The 17,528-nt window shown below is 31.6% G+C and overlaps 1 pseudogene; it reads right to left on the reverse strand.

Moving 5' to 3' along the window:
* LOC106460269 overlaps positions 1-17,528 on the reverse strand; it is a 106,099-nt pseudogene that overhangs the window by 22,564 nt on the left and 66,007 nt on the right.

The following is a 17,528-nucleotide window of genomic DNA, read 5'->3' on the forward strand; positions in this document are numbered from 1 at the left end:
GATATGACAATATTAATATTCAAATCAAGTCTTTTTACACTTCACTACAGAAAAAAAAAACTATTCTGAAAGGAAAACTGATATCCAGGAAAAACTTATCTTACAGAACACTGCATGCTCCGATACTCGACAGTTGAGGATGAAGAAATCTTACAGTACACAGTCAGTCGTAATAGTCAATCATCATTATGACTATTTTCACATCAACTCAAAGCAACTACTACATCTTATAGTTACAGCAAATGTAACTGCGGATCATATTGTTTGGGAACATTAAGATTTCTTTTCCTTCTATGTTTCAGCTAAGTAAATGTTTCTTATACATCTCAAACCTTCAAGATTTCCTCAATGCACACAACTTCACTAAAGTATTCAGTTTGTTTTTTATACGCCTGCCAGAAGGTATCCATTATATGCTTCAGACTCTTGAAAAAACTGTATTTGATAAAACTCACAAAACACAGAAAAGTCCACTATTTCAAGGTTATTTTAATATACCATTTTAGGCATTTTTTAGATATTTAACCCTCTCACAACAGGTAGGTTAAAGTGCATGTCACCTTTTACATTTCAAGAACCAGTAGCCTAATAATAAGCCTTTATAATAAACTAAACTAATGAAACCAACCTTCAAAATGAAGTAGATGTTGATTTCAATTCTGAGAGATTGTGTACAGACCTTCCAAAACTCACCACAATATGTGTAAATATTGAATATAGGTGGATAAATAAGGAATCAAACGATTTAAAAAATCTTTGATTAAATCGAGATATCACATATATTAATTGTCTTATACAACTGATCATGGAACCATATAGCTGCATCAAGACAATCTTGCTACATAATCCTAAAATAGCAGCAAGAGCTATTCTTGACATTTTAAATCTTCGTGATTTTCTACATGATAATGAATTATGGTTAAACATCTATTTTATTTTAATTTGTTTCCTTAAACTTTAAGACAGCTTTCAGTTCACGTTCTCGGTACGAGTATTTTCAAACAGACCAGAGCTCAGAGATCCTCATTAATATACTAATCAATAACATAATTCAGAGTTTAAAACAAACTACCAGCATCCTAAACTTTTTAGTTGTTTAACAGTGCTTATAGAAGCTCCGGTTCAATGTGTTAAATTTGGAAGTCTTTAACCAACCAGTTACTAAAAAGTTCAAATTTCAGAAACTCAAGTGTTTAAGGAAGACTTCAAACAACTAAATTTTCAAGACTTTAAAAGTTTAACTGTTAATTTTACTATTTTAAAACAAGTTTTAAAATTAAGCCTTTCTTTCAAACACAATTACAACAAATGACCCCAAACTGAAACTAATATCAAAGAGGACAAAAATGAGGAACTGAAAATTCTACTGTAACGTATTTATAACGTTATCTATCAACGTATTTTAATGTATTTATAACGTTATCTATCAACGTATTTTAATGTATTTATAACGTTATCTATCAACGTATTTTAAAGTATTTATAACGTTATCTATCAACGTATTTTAATGTATTTATAACGTTATCTATCAACGTATTTTTAAATTTACTCAATTCAGTTGAATACAAAACTTCTCAAATGGAAACTGGGGCTAAGTACAATTCCAACTTGTCCATCTTTGTGTTAATTGCATATTTATCTATTTTTTACTTAAAACTAATTAGTTCTCTCAAGCTCCACCAATTTTCTTTCAAAGATTATAAAAATACAATTTGTCATTTACTGGAAATATGTCAAAAAAATACAGCCTGAAGTGAAAAATGTATCCTATGTAATTAATCGCACATGCTTTTAATTTCTAGAATCTAATTTTAATAGTTTTAAAACAAACTTCAAAAAATTTGGCCTTTCTTGAGGTATATTATCTTAAAACCTACCGTTCCACAATTCGTCACCTTTCTTTTTGGGTGAAGTTCTACCACCTGCAGCTCCTTTGTTGCGGCGACTAGAACTAGAAGAGCCCGAATTCATCCCCTGAGATCGATTACTTGAGGTGCTACTACTTACACTAGCTTTAGTTGAAGATGAATCATCATCGGGAACTGGACGGTACCTAAAAAAAAAGTGGGGTTGCCAGAGTTAAGTTTTAAAGTCAAACTCAAGCTTATGAATGATAATACAAAAAAACTTTCAAAGTATTTTAAAGTTATATTTGTTCCCTGATGGATAACGTAGAAATTAAAGTCAAGAACATAATATCACGTGTAACACTTAGATAAAAACCACAGTAAACGTTTGTTTGTTTTTGAATTTCGTGTAAAGCTACACGAGGCTATCTGCACTAACCATCCCTAATTTAGCAGTGTAAGACCAGAGGGAAGGTAGCTAGTCATCTCCTCCCACCACCAACTCTTGGGCTACTCGTTTACCAACAAATAGTGAGATTGACCATCAGATTATAATGCCTCCACGGCTGAAAGGGCAAGCATATTTGGTTGGACATGGATCCAAACCCGCAATCTGAGGATTGCGAGTCAAGCATCCTAACCACCTGGCCATGCTGGGACACACAGCAAATGAAACTGTGTGTCAGGAGTCTCAATCCATTTCATATATTGTGGTTCTTAACTTAAATGAAAAACATTTCAAATTAAAACAGCCTAAATATTTACATGTATTTATCACACATATTAACACCTCATCTTATTATTGATATAAGTTAGTCAGCTTCCAGTAATTTTTTTCTCTTAATTAGCATTATATCTACAAATACCTTTATAAACACTATGACCAATGTTTTTTTGAATAATAAAAAATATGACACAATGTACACAGTTAATAAACATTCTAACGAGTAAACAATTTTAATGTGAAACTAAACTCAACCATTCATTCCTCAGGGGAATTTTTAAAGCAATCAGTCTAGTTAATACAATATCCATAAAAGAAAGGTTTTTGCCTACCAAATTGTATGAGTTTGAACCCAGATATTAGCATAACCAACTGGATTCTCTGAATCTGTGTCAGTTTCATGCCCATCAGCACCCTGATTGCCAGCACCATATTGTCTGATTGCCTGATAAACTGTCATGTTGTACGGGAGAATGTGATCTCCAATTAAAAACTGGAGCTTGTGACGAGCTTGGCCCTGATTGATCATCATGGCAGCCTAAAAGATGCGATACTCTTTGTTATTAAATAAATAGTATCAATTCCCTAGTTAAACAAATTAACGAGTCTCCAGGCTCAGAAACAAGCATAGAAAATTAGTTTCAATAACTAATTACATTGTCTCTTGATCTCTCTCATTACCAAGGGAAAAAAAAACAACAACAACAACAATTGATATACATAACTGAAACATAAAATTATTCAGTATCCAAGCAAATTACTTAACACTTTTTAAGATTATTTGCAGCTTTAATGTTACGTGCATGGCTCAATCAAAATGTGCATGTCCTGACCTTTTAGTGTTACATTCCAAATTCAGTTAAACAACTTTATTATCAATATATGTCAATCAACTTGGCATTCATATTTTTATATTAACTAATCTTTGATTTCTTAATTTCAAAAGGAAATATTTAAACAAATTTTCAACCTGCAGACTCAGTGGCACCCCGACTTCTTTTATAGGTTTTTTTTTTTCTCTTCTCATAAAATGGTTTGAGACTGTTCAACCAATTAGAAATGAATACTGTAACAGATATTGAAGAGTCAGGAAATTTCAATCTATAATTTTCTTACTTAATTGACATTTTGCCATTTTTTTGTACATCCTACATGAAATACCGCTCCAGGTCTCGGTCTATCAAGACTATAATTCTCTCTGATAATGCTTTTGGAGAAGTTTAAAACCAATAGAAAAATCATATTGTGAGCTACACAAATTAAATGATTGTACGTTTTGTTTTCATGATTGAAGGCAGTATTTCCCAAACAAAGCCTAATGAGTATATATACACTCAAGATCATGCTCTAAACAGTAATGAAATTTAACCTATTTATATCTTGGATAGAAAGCCAGATAATTATAGTATTTGTGGGACATTCTACCCAAATAGGTGATTTATTTTTTGTGTTCTAAAAGGCACATTTGGAAACTAAATCAGTTACATCAAAAAATAAATTTCTGTTTTTGTTTATGTATATTTCTTTAACAAGAGTAGCTAAAATGTCAAAATTAGAAACTTGTGTTAAAGTTGCAAGTTTTGTTGCAAAGAACATGTCTACAGAATCATTTACGATTAATCAGTTACAAATATATAACTGTTAAGAACTTCAAATTTAAATCCAATTTATAAGTTTAATGCCAACTAATATCTAACTTACCATAGTATCATCAATGTCTTCATCAGAATTTTCATCATCACTTCCATCATCATCGTCGTCCTGAAAAAAACAAACTTAAATTACCACCATACACCTTTTAATGTAATATTAAAAGTTTCACTTCCAATAATGTACAAATGACAAATTAATCTCACAGAATTTTACATAAGACTGCTATACTGACACACTGAACCAGTATTGAGAACAGCCCGAGAGAGAGAGTGGATTTCTTAAGTTTCCAAGGCAGCTCTGGGTACACCGAAAGTGTTCCTAAAATGCAGGCATAAAAATTAAATTCAGTTTCTAACTGGAATACCTAATTTTGAAGTATTCTATTGTCTCAACCAATTGACAGCAACCAAACTGACACATTTGAACAGAAAAGGTTAATCAAATAACTGCAAACAGATTCAAAAGATGTTCCTAACTAACGATGCCTTACTACTATTTATTACCAAACAAAATATGTGCTGTGTTAAAGCAAAATAAAATTAAAACAACATATAAGCCAGTGAACAAACTATCAAGTAAGTATAACAAAGGGAAAGATAAGATAGACAGGGTATTTATTAATTATTTGTTCTTATAATGATGTTTATATTGGTGAAACAAAACGATTAAAGAAACAAGAAATGAAACTGAAAAAGTTGATTTAGTGTTACATGTTTCCACAATCAACCACAAAATTAATTTCAATTAATAGAAATATTTAAAAATAGAGTAAGCAATGATCAATAATGAAATGGGCTCAGTCCTATTTGGAAGTCTGTCTTTTTTTTTTTAAATTAATTTTTGCACTTTGCTGCTGCAAGTGAGCCTTGACTCACCTTGGGCCATCTTGAAGCTGAACGTAAAAGATAATGGTAAGTTTTACGCCATCCCTTGAAAATAAAAAAACCTGGCCTGTTGAAACTAGTAATTTCTTGTAGGTTTTGTTAATTCTTCAATCACTTGTGGATTATTATACCGGTCAATTTGTATGGTTTTTTTTTATGAATTTACACAAAGATCCTCTTCTTCTTAAAATAAAACTAACCTAAATTAGTGTTTCTCATTATTCCACCCAAGTAATCTGTTATAACATTTCTCGTTATTGTTTCTGACAAACTCAAAGCTGTTCGGTTTAATTAATTAGTGCCACAAATCACAAAAAATAACGAACTTATTAACATTAGTGTTTCCATTTATTCTAACAAACTAAGAGTAGTGTGAAAAACAGATCAATTTTAAATAACCACCCAGCTGTACAAAACAAGATTTGACAATAAAATATCTGTGTTACTTCAGTTTAAAGGCTGAAAAAGATTTTTTGTAGTTCTTACCTTAATTCTCCCATATCCTCTAATGACTAAATATCTTTCTATGGCTTGAACGAGAGCTAACGGATCGATCTTTACGGGTCCTCCACGCCACTGTCGAAGGTTTGAACATGAAGGATGTCTTTGCAAATTGCACTAAAAAATATAATAATTTATTAAATCTAGATCCCCATTTTATATGTATCAGCAACACATGTACTACACTAATGTAAAAACATTATGGTCTAGGTGTTTATCAATATGTAACTGCTTTTGACCCTTTTACAAATTAAACAACATAAAACTATATGGAAACATTTAATATTTTAAAATCATTACTATGTTAAAATATAGTTCACAGAAGAATTTCTAAAAACTATAATACTGCTTACCTTGAGTTGGTGAGTGTTGAAAAATTTAAGGGTACTTGTACCTCTGCTACTACCCGTGCCACTACCACCGGGTAAATCGTAAACCTTAACGGGAAATTGTTCCAGCTGACTTATGCAAGCATTTAATTTGGCAACTAGTGCAGACAGGGGAGAAGAGTCCAGAGTGTGGAACTCCAGGTTTGAGAACTTAAAAAGCTGTAAGAAATAAAAAATAGAGAATGGTCATAAAGATGAGCAGAGCACTGGTGTCATAATTCTAAGTCATGCATATCAAATTGTCTGTCTTCCGTTACAATAATTGGTTTAACCTTGCAATAACTTATGGAAGTGTTGGTAACTCAACAATGCAACTGTAAGGGTAGAACTTGGAAAAAATTACAGTGATGTTTGACTTCTGCATCATCTTGTAGCATAATACAAAACAAAAACAGCTCAACCAAACGGTTGATTTAGTTATTCTTTTCATCTTTATACTTCAGTGTACATAGATGTGCTATACTCTACAGTAAAATGTTTTTTCTCTTGTTACAATGCAAAGATTAACTTCAAAAATTTTTTAAATTATTCAAAATGATTTTCTTAGAGAGGAATGAAATTTCTGAAATACAATTCCACAAAATAATATCAGTGTCAACTATATACTTATTCATAATATCGAACTTAAACCTTAGTTCTACACTAAAATAAAATTAAAAAACTAACTATACCTTCTGGTTCTAAATATTATGATAAAAATAAAACAATTAAGAATATGATGGAAAATCTAGAACCAGCTAATAGGCACCTTAAAGATACAAATTATACATACTGGAGTTTTTTGAAAAACATGAAGAAATGTTCGCAGTCGATCATCCCGACTGCTATACGTTCCGTAGCCACCAGTAGCCGTTAAGTAGTGTAACAACTTTGTTACTAGCTTACTGTGAATGACTTCAAAGGAAGAGATGTCACTTCCTACCACTACATCACGAATTTCTTCAAGAGCTTTCAGTCCTCCATCAGTCTAAAATAGAGCACACATTTATCAGAAGATTGTAAATAATGCGATAAGGCAATATATGTGTCGATTTATTTATTACTAAAATAACTAATATCCATATAAACACAGCAATCTCACACGAAGCAAAAAGTTCAATGATGTGAGAAATTACAAGTCTATTATCTCCCCCCCCCCACCATGATGCTGAATCTTAACATTACTCAAAGGCATAAATTTTTATGACAGATATTATGTTCAAGTATCTTGTCATAATAGCAAGTTTAAAAAATGTACTTCATTATTTATCACTGGTTAAGAGGGCTAATTAATTTTTTTTTTTAATGATATCAAATCTACAAGCAAACTTAAATGCCAGAATGACTAACCAGGAATACAAGGTTATATATACATCATCCTTTTTAACATGCTAATATCTTCTTGTAAGGCAAAAGCTAGTTAAAAAAAATACATCAATTTAAAAGTTTTCAAGAGCTGTACACAGTGACCATCTTACCAATTTAATCAAAAAGATTTAACTGATTTTGATAAAGATAAAATTTGCAATTAAACAATTTACCTGCGGCACAAAAATAAAATATTTGCTATAATAGAAAGAACTTTAAAAAGAGTTAAAATTTTAATTATCCTGAACAAATCTGTGCGTCTAACAGGAGTTGTACATCTTTCAAAAAAATCACAGTAACAATTAACTTCGTACATTTGCTCCAAAAACAAGAAAATGTCAAATATGGATCAATAAATTAAACAAACTATTAGTAACATGAATTACACACAAAACCTAAGAAAGGTACGTACAGCATTTTCCAAGTTTTCCAAAGACAGGGTAATTCTGTTAAGAACACTCATAGCTGGGTGTGATATTCCATGGGTTTCGATCTTGAAATACTGGTTTTCAAACTTTTGAGCTACATATAAAGGAAAACACAATTTATGGATTTTTATGCCTTACTCTAAATCTAAATATAATCAATGACTTTATGTCTGGATGTTTAATTAAATAACTTAAAAGTTCCTCTTGAAATATCCATTGTTTTGCAATTTTCAATTATTGTAACACTTTTGTTTTTGCTTTTTGTATATTGTAATGATAAACTCTGATTTACTGAAAGTTGTCATTAGTGGTCAGCTTTGTTAGAATTAAACAGTTGTATGGCTTCGATAATCTATCCAAATTCTATAGATAATATTGAAATTGATATGACTATACCTTGGTCTCTGATCCAAGCTTTCACCTTTTCTCGGTTTCCAGACAGACTACTACAACTCGTAACCTTTTGGTCTATAGAAGGGTTAGAAGGGTCCTGTAAACATTGAGTCATAACATAACATTAGCAAAACAAAGCTCAACATTAGATTGCTGAATGTTTTTATACACAACTTCTCATAAAACTAGACTGAAGTTTTGGATTACTTAACTTGATCATTCACAAAATAATATGTCAGACATTTAAAGAATTAAGCTAATAAAAATAAACCTTCCAAAGCACCTTCTAGTAACATAATGGTGAGATGTAGCTTTAATGATTACATCACATTTGAATGATTACTTAACAGAAGAAATCTTGACACTTTTACGATAGAATAACATGAATAGCTTCGTGCTCTTTGTGGTCTATAATTAAAGATCTATTGTAATGTAATGTCAGTTTGGCTCAGAATCCGGTAAAAGCAAAGCTTTCAACATACATGTCATCAGAAGAAATATTTCATCACTGCCAAAGTAGCCACATATTATTAATATCTTTCGGCCACAAACGAAGTACTTACTGAATTTAAAGACCTCCCTGGTAGAGGGGAGGTGCTGTTCCATCTACCCCACCGAGCAGGATTAAGACTTGCAAGGAATGAAGAAGTCTTTGCAGCTGCTGTACTAAGACGTCCTTTGCCCGAACTGGCAACGCTTGTGCACGACAGGTTGGCCAAGTTAGAAATAGAACTCCCAGGTAACTGAGAATGGATACCTACTGAAGGAGATTCTGGGACTGACAAAACTGATGTAGCTAATAGAGGACTTGAGATGTTATCAAGTGACCGTCCAGTGCGACTTGAACCTCGTAAAGGAAAGTTACTATTGACAGCCTCTCTAGAGCTGTCTTCTGTGCGCACTTTGCGACTAGCGGCATTTCCACGTTTTGGGGTTCTCTTTCTCTTTAGCACATCACTCAGACGCCTACAAATGATACAAAGAAGTGCTATAAGCTCATTGATTATGTATTTAACAACCGTATCATTTACTATTACTTAACCTCTTCATAACATGATTAAGTCTGCATTAACCCGAATTATCAATTTACCACTTTTTTTAACTACAATATACGTGCATTGTTCTCGTATCGGGTATTACTGCCATGTTGCATAGTTTCAAGTGGTACAGACCTCTTAAATTACTTCAAAAAAGGATTAAACATATGTATATCTCTTCAAATAAAAAAGTTTTTTAAATGTACATTGATCTAGTTTATGGCATTTTTTCTATTCAACATATAAACTTCAAAATTAATGCTACACAGCTTTAGTTCAGTGTTGATTACCAGGATGGCAGTTTTCACTATGACTGGCCTTTTGAAAGGTGGCCAAACAGCTTTACATACAAAGTACACCAAATCCTGAGAATGTAGGAAATTCTTCCAACTGACAGAAGTAAAAAAAAAAGTGTGTTGAATTTATGTAAATATTAACTAATGAGCCCAATTACTATGGAAGATGAAATTCTATTTCAATAAATGTTTAACATGAGGGATACCACAAATCAAGACAAATGTTGAGCAGTGGTTAACGTTAAGATAAAACAAACAATCAAACAAAAAACTTCAGCTTGTTCATATGAAGTCAACAGAATCTGAACTATTAAAAATCTTTCGTTTAAACATTTAAAATAAACACTCTTACAGTTTTTCAAGAAACAGCCCTTGAATTATAGCCAGTTTTTTTAAAACACTCACATTTGGCCAATTGATGAGCAGTGATTTTCCTCCAGAGAGGAAGAGTTTGGAGGCATAACTTGAACACCCATTGAACCAGCAGAGGAGACAGAGGAAGAAGGTGATCCCCAAAGAACACCACTGACAAAGTGAAGAGATCCATCTGTGGGGACTGGACCAGTGTGAGGACTGGCCAATGGGTGAGTAGTGTCACAAGGACTGAAATTAGTGTGTAGGGATATTGGAACCGGAGGTGAATTCTGAGGTACTGTTAGATCTTTAGCAACTGGATTACTGTGTTGAGGCTCTGCTTTAGCCAGCTCGTTTATTCGATGCATCACACCTACATGAATGATGTCAAAAATAAGTAACTAAGATCACAATAATACTCAGTTCATGTAAGAAAATATTAATTACTATAAGTAGCTTTCTTGAATATCACACCAATTTACATTTATGAAACTAATGTATTCTAAACTAACACTTTAATATTTGACCTATTTCAATCATTTTAAACATTTGCTTTTAAGAACTTTTCTGCCCAGATATATATGCTATTATTCCCTGAAAAAATATGATTCGTGTCATTTCTTTTACACTGGATTTTCTTTCTTTGTTAATAGTTTTATCACTACAGTCTTTCGATACCAGATTTTAGGAGCAGTGAGTATTATTTATTTCCAGTAAAAGTAGTAAGTTATTGATATATTTTTCTTTTAGTTATGTTACATTAATTAATAGTATTGTTATTATGTTTATTATAACTAATTTTAACTCACTTTATCACAACATTAGCTTAATGTATGGATTTAGGACTAATGTAAGCCTTATGGATTAGTCACAACTCAAGTCATTACTGGGTTTACAGCCAAAAATATTATTAACAGTAAGGCTACTCTCACTGATCAAACAATGCATTCCAATCATTATAAGTATTCAAGTTTGCACATTAGGTTTAATTATCTGTGCTTATTACCAGGTATACATGTTTAATTCTGATGTATGGTGTCATGGTATGTGGTCTGAACAATTAGTAACAAACGTCAGCTCTGGAAATATCTAACAGCTACATATAGTTGGATAGATTATATCCTATCGTTATCAATGTAGAATAAATAAAGTGGTTTGAACACTATTTGTAAGATCTTGAAATACTGACCACCCAAAATTCCTTGTAAGGGTGGACAAAAGAATCTGATGTGGAGTTTAGAAGAATAAACTACAGATTAAGATTGTTCTTTAGTTTCTTTTAACATTCTTTTCTTTCGGTAAATGTTTCTGCATTAAACTACATTCATTAGGAAGCTAAGAAAATTTCCTGCAACAATATATCTGTCGAGAAAAAAACAAACAAACTCAAATTCACTTTTATTGTATATTATTTGTAAGCTTATCATTTTCAAACAAGGCACACAACTTAAAGAATGAAAATAAATTATATTTATTAGATATAAATTTATGTTGACCAAGAATATTGTAAGTAAAAATCATGATACCTAACCCGACAAATGAAACAGTGCTGCCATTGTGAAAGATGAGGTAATAAGTTACTGGTAAATCCATTGGCTTTTGCCATTTTTATGATTTATAGCCAGAAATCATAATTATCGCAATTGGCAAATTAATTACCCAAAGAAATATGTAATTTAATATCAGTGTAGTTAAAAAAAAAAGACTGGATGTATAAACAGGAAATTCCCGATTAACAACAAAAAATATATATAATGAAATTCTTAAATGATAAATTTTTAAACAGTGTCTCATAATTTTGAAAATTTTACAACCTAACAAAAAGTAAAGAAGTAAAAAAAATTACATGAATTCTTTTAAGCAAAAACCAGACAATTCAGTAAACTTATATTAACTTTCATGCAAATTGGTTAAGTATTTCCAATGTGACAAGGAAAAAAGTCATGGGATATCATTGCTACCCCTCTGTTTCAGAAACGGTTCAAGTCTAGCCACAGTATCTCAACTGATTATGCTTTTATGTGAGAAACTAAAGAATACAACCTGCATATCTACATGCTAATAGCAATATAAAAGTTCTAATTAAGGATTTTAATTAAAATGTTGTTTCACTCATTTCCTGTAAAGCAGTATGTGTAATGGCTTACATCATCATACGATAAACAGTGCCAAAATTTAGAAAAGTGTTATTGTTTTCAAGAAAATAAAGACACAAGAAATATATTCAATAACATAAGATATGCAAACACTAGAAGAAACGTTCCTGGCATAATACTTAAAACTACATGTATATAAAATTATCTGGTACAACTCAAGTCACACAAGTTCACATCTACATTCAGAAAAATGACTTTCTATGTTTTGTACCCTTTACAATCTATCTTTAGAATAAAGTTTTCCCAATACAGTGTGTACTGTATGAAATAAAATTGATTGGAACATTACTTCCAAGTTTTATGGCACTGAAAGCCAGAGAAAAAATATAAAAATTAATATTTCTGCATGTTAAAAGTTATTTTGGACAAGTTCAAATTTCTAACCCACGAAGAGACAAGTAGCTCATGATAATTTTATTAGTTAAGCTACAAATTCACAGACCTGTTATTTTCATTATTAAATAATGAAGTAGTTATAAAACTAAAAATAATAATAATAGAAACTAGTGCAAACACCAAATATCAATCTATTTTACATTTTTAGGTAATTTCAAAAAATGAACATGATTATTAGCTAATGTATACACTCGTCAACAATCAAATGTAGATTTTATGAAAAGCTTTAATTTTAAATATTTTATTTATTATGAATAAAACTAATCAAACAAGCAACCAAGTAACTTAGATACCAAATATACAAATTAACAATGTTTACAGTACAACAGCAAAATACTTTTGGTGTGAAGCACATTCATATTAGAAAGCAAAATAGAGGCTGATTACTAAATAAACATTAGAGCTTTCTACCCCTAAAATGTTGCACTTAGACACACCTTCTCGACGAAAATATACCCCAAAAATCTCTGGAAGTTTCTGCATCAAAATCTCTGACATTTGTAATGCTCCAACCACAACTCTCAAGTCCTGGGATGATAACATAGCTGCAACATGACTGTTAAGAGGCCACAAAGAAAACACATGAACAAAACAAATCTTTACAAAAAATAAAATAAAGAACTGAAAGTTACTGCTAATAAGTACGTATAACAAAGAAAAAATCTCTTTCTCATGACTACAGATATGTATTTCTTTCTCACTTTATAAATCTTATCCGTAAAAATATACAAACTTTTTATTCTAATATTTCTTTCTTTCTTATTACATTATCAAATTTAAACTTCCGTTTAAAAACTTATCTTCTTTGTTTCAGTTTCTTTCAGTCACTTATCGCCGATGAAATAAATTATGCTAAGAAACAAAAATATACGTTAAAACTTTGTTTCAAATTAAATTTACTATTTCTTAAAATGTTTTCTAACTGGGAGATTGGGACTAAGGATTCTTATTCTGAACGTTGAATCACATAGGTATTTCTACTAATGTACAGCTGTAAGTCAGTAGTGACGGAACATTTTTTAAAAACATAAAACTGTTTTAAAAACGACAATGACGTACCATTCAATGGCTATCAGATACTAGTGTTAATTTCAGAAGAATGAAAAAAATAAAGGTTGTTTTTTTCCCTATACATTATATAATAACATCTTCTAAACAATATCAGTTCATTACGTTTTATTACAATACACAATTTGGTGTAATTTGGCTCACTACTGGGCAAGCAAAAATCTCAACACTGTTCACTAAAAGAAAGATATCATCACTGGGAAGAATCAATTGTTTCCAATAACTTCCCAGATCTGAGAATATATCCATAGATATTTAAAACCTCTTGTTAACAAGTGACAAAGGAGGCACGTTTCTAACTTACAAACACACCACACAAAGACTTGTAGATCAATTTTATGATTAGGAAGCAGCAGCTTTACTCCCTTCCATGTAGCTCTTCCTCTCGTACCACCACGACATGTGCGTGTATTTAATCACATTTTAATAATACACTAGTTATCATTAATTACGGCCAATTAGCTGTCTCTCTCTGAATCCACATTATTGTGAATATTTTTTCAAGGTTTGAATTATATTACTTCTTACAAAAACAAGCTTCAGGTGTGAATGTTAAAATGAACATGCAAGATAAACTTGCATGAAATAGTTAACTTAGTTTTATAGAACCTCTTAGTTAACTTGAACTTATTACACAAGAATTAAAAATATACAACTGTTATTTACAAGTATCAATATGTCTTAGAACTCAGTCCCAGCTTAACACAATGAAAAACATAACTCACCTTGAATGTAATAAACCTCTACTTACACAACTGAAAAATTAATTGTAAGAGTATAAACTTAGATTATTGTTAAATGTTTATTTTTAACTTATTCTACTAGTAGCCTAGAAGAATGTTCCTTCTACACTGGGCTCGTAGATGATTGCAGAGCAATCTGACAGGTACTGTGGATCAAAAAGTAACAAGCCACTCACAAACTAGATAGTTGGTAATAGTTTTGTGTGGAAGACATAGGTCTACAATTTGAATAACACCATGTTCAGACATGAGGTAGGAGTACGGGCACAAACAACTGCTCAAAGATGGATAGTTGGTAATAGTTTTGTGTGAAAGACATAGGTCTACAATTAGAATAACACCACGTTCAGACATGAGGTAGGAGTACGGGCACAAACAACTGCTCAAAGAGTGCTGTTCAGCTGTAAAGAATGTTTTTTTGGAAACTATGGAAGTTTTCTGAGTATCCAACTAAGAAGAAACACACACTATGAATGTTGACAATCCAGAATTCAAACTTAAAATCTAGTTTGGTTTGTCTAGAATTTTACACAAAGCTACATGAGAGCTACCTGTGCTAGTCATCCCTAATCTAGTAGTGAAAGACTAAAGGGAAGGCAGCTAGTGAACACCACCCACCACCAACTTTTGGGCTACTCTTTTACCAATGGATAGTGGGATTGACCATCACATTATAATGCCCCCACGGATGAAAGGGCAAAATCCTCAAATTGCAAGTTGAGCTCTTTAACCACCAGGCTATGCCAGCCTGATAAAATTAAAATCTCCAATCATATTGCTCTACTGATACAGATGTTTATAAAAGTCAAAACCACAAAAACACACCCCTTTCATATCATCCTGTCATTAAAAAAAATGCCAAAACTGCTATGGACAGAAAAGTAATGCTCAGAGAGTTTGTGTAAAGGAAAATCAAAGTGAGTATTTGACTAAAATGGAGACTGGGTTTCAATGTAATGCAAGTATTAAAGTAAGGTTAAATTTGATACATACCTTGAAACTATTTGATTCTTCAAGACTTTACCCAGAAGTTCAGGTGGGGCGAAGTAAACCATTCGTAGCAGTGCTCGTAAGCATTTGTGTCTCACAGCTGGCCCTGCCTGAAAAAAGTTTTATACTCTTGCGAATTTTAAACAAAGTTTTCAAACAATGAAAGAAGAATATAACAGTCCTTATCCAAAATTTTATAAATTTCAAACAAGAGGAATAAAACAGTTAAAAGTTATATATTACGTTGAACTGATGACTGTTCTGACAAGTAATGGATCCTTTCCTGTCAAGAAAGCTTATATTAATGAGAATAAACTCAAAGTTTACTGAGGAGGAATCCATGCGAGCTACAGTCTGCATGATGTAAGTTACAACTTAATACTTTATCTTAGTTCGCACTAAGCTCTCCCTGGGTGACATATTGCTTTCTTATACTAGTTAGATACACTTCAAAGAACAATAAATCAATAAAATTAAATGAAAACAGATTTAAACTGTTTATAAACTTTAGGCTGTTTAGGATAATTGTATTAAAATTGTGTTACAATGCGCAGTAGGCAATACGACAATAACATTAAACAAAAACAGGTGTCAGCTGTTACCAGCCTGAGGCTGTTTAGGTAATTGTGTCTGTTACAATATGAAGTAATCCCCCCCTCCAAACAAAAACAAAATTAATTTTCAATTTTATTTCTTGTTTCAACCCTTCTATATGGATGATTCTGCTAAGGTTAGTGTTAGGGCAGAGAAAAATTAAATATAAAGCTTTATTGAAAAAAGAAAATCATTTAGGTGGTTCTAGAGGTTGTACAAATAAAATACAAAATTAATTAGGTGAAAAATGTATTTTTATTCGTATCATGAAAATCATCATTCATTCAGACTGACTCAGTAAAGGCTTTGTAAATTCTCAGATATATCTTTATTCGAAATACTTCATTAAAAATCATGATTTGTTTTTGTGTTCACGTCTTTTCGTGTTTACCAAAAGCTTACCAAATTCTGTGAAGATACACAAGAGTAAATTCAGAATTATATTAAACATTAATTCTCCAATACAATATCTATCCAGTGGACTGACAGATGCATATAAGATTAACACATTACAGTCTCTTCAATACTCCCTTAAATGTTCCACAAGATACGACTTTAATACTAAGAGGATAAGATTAAAAAGTTCTATTGAGAAAATACGAGAGAAATTATTAATAAATAATCTATCCACCTGACGTTGCTTTACGAAAGTTCCATCACTTACTCAAATCCATCACTTGTGTACCAATACACTACGAGATTTAGTCGACGTATAGGTTAAGATTTAGAAAACGCAAAAGAAGAAAATCAGGAGAGAGAAGAAAAACAAAACTGGATAAATAAAATAAAAGAGCATTCCAGCACTCTTAATAGGCTTTCATTCACACACATGTACAACAAAAGGCATACGTGCCAAACTAATAATAACTAGAAGAGCATCAAATTGCAACTCCACCTCACAATGTATTTTACTTTTGCAATAACAAACCTAAAATATACACCAAACAATTCTTCACTCTAAAACATGGAGGTCTAGATTCCAAGATCCTCTTTCTATCTCAATTTGTTGGATTTGGCCATTTTTCAAAATCTCAATTTTTCTACCATCATAATGAAAGTTGTTGACCTTCAGTGACCTTGACACTTGAACTACATTCTGCAAAAAATAATCGTTTGGTCCTTGGAGGACCCTCAGCCTTTGTACCAAGTTGGAACAAAATCAGATGAAAATTTTTAATTATACTTTTCAAACATGGGTGAGAATACCCTCACCATTTGAGGTTAAAGAAACCTGAAAACTTGATAAATACAGCAAAAATCTACGAATTACGATTAATAGTATCAAATGTAATCCTTTATTACTGAGACTTACAGAGCTGGTGTAGACTTCATACAACACTGCAAACAAAGACTTGATGAAGGAGGCAGCAAGTTCAGTGTTTTCTTGAAGACAGTCCACTCTCGAGTCAATGCTGTTGACGCTTGAAGTTGATGCTATTGAAATAAAGTCTAAATACATGATTCTGTTTAAATATAACCAAAAAGACTTTTATTAAAGTTCCTCTTCAATAAAATCTGATGTATAAAAGGCAGTTTGTAAATTTTTCAATAGGATGTTGTGTACAATATGCAGCCCGTAAACCATATTTCTGCCATTCTTGTCAACACATTTTTCATTTGACCATTCAATTGGTCAGAAACTATAAATACGATACATCTTTGTTAAGAATACTTTTAATATTAAACATCTACACACACACACACACACACACACACACAACAATATAT

Source organism: Limulus polyphemus, unplaced genomic scaffold (assembly GCF_000517525.1).
Source record: "Limulus polyphemus unplaced genomic scaffold, Limulus_polyphemus-2.1.2 Scaffold738, whole genome shotgun sequence".
NCBI classification, from domain to species: Eukaryota; Metazoa; Arthropoda; class Merostomata; order Xiphosura; family Limulidae; genus Limulus; species Limulus polyphemus.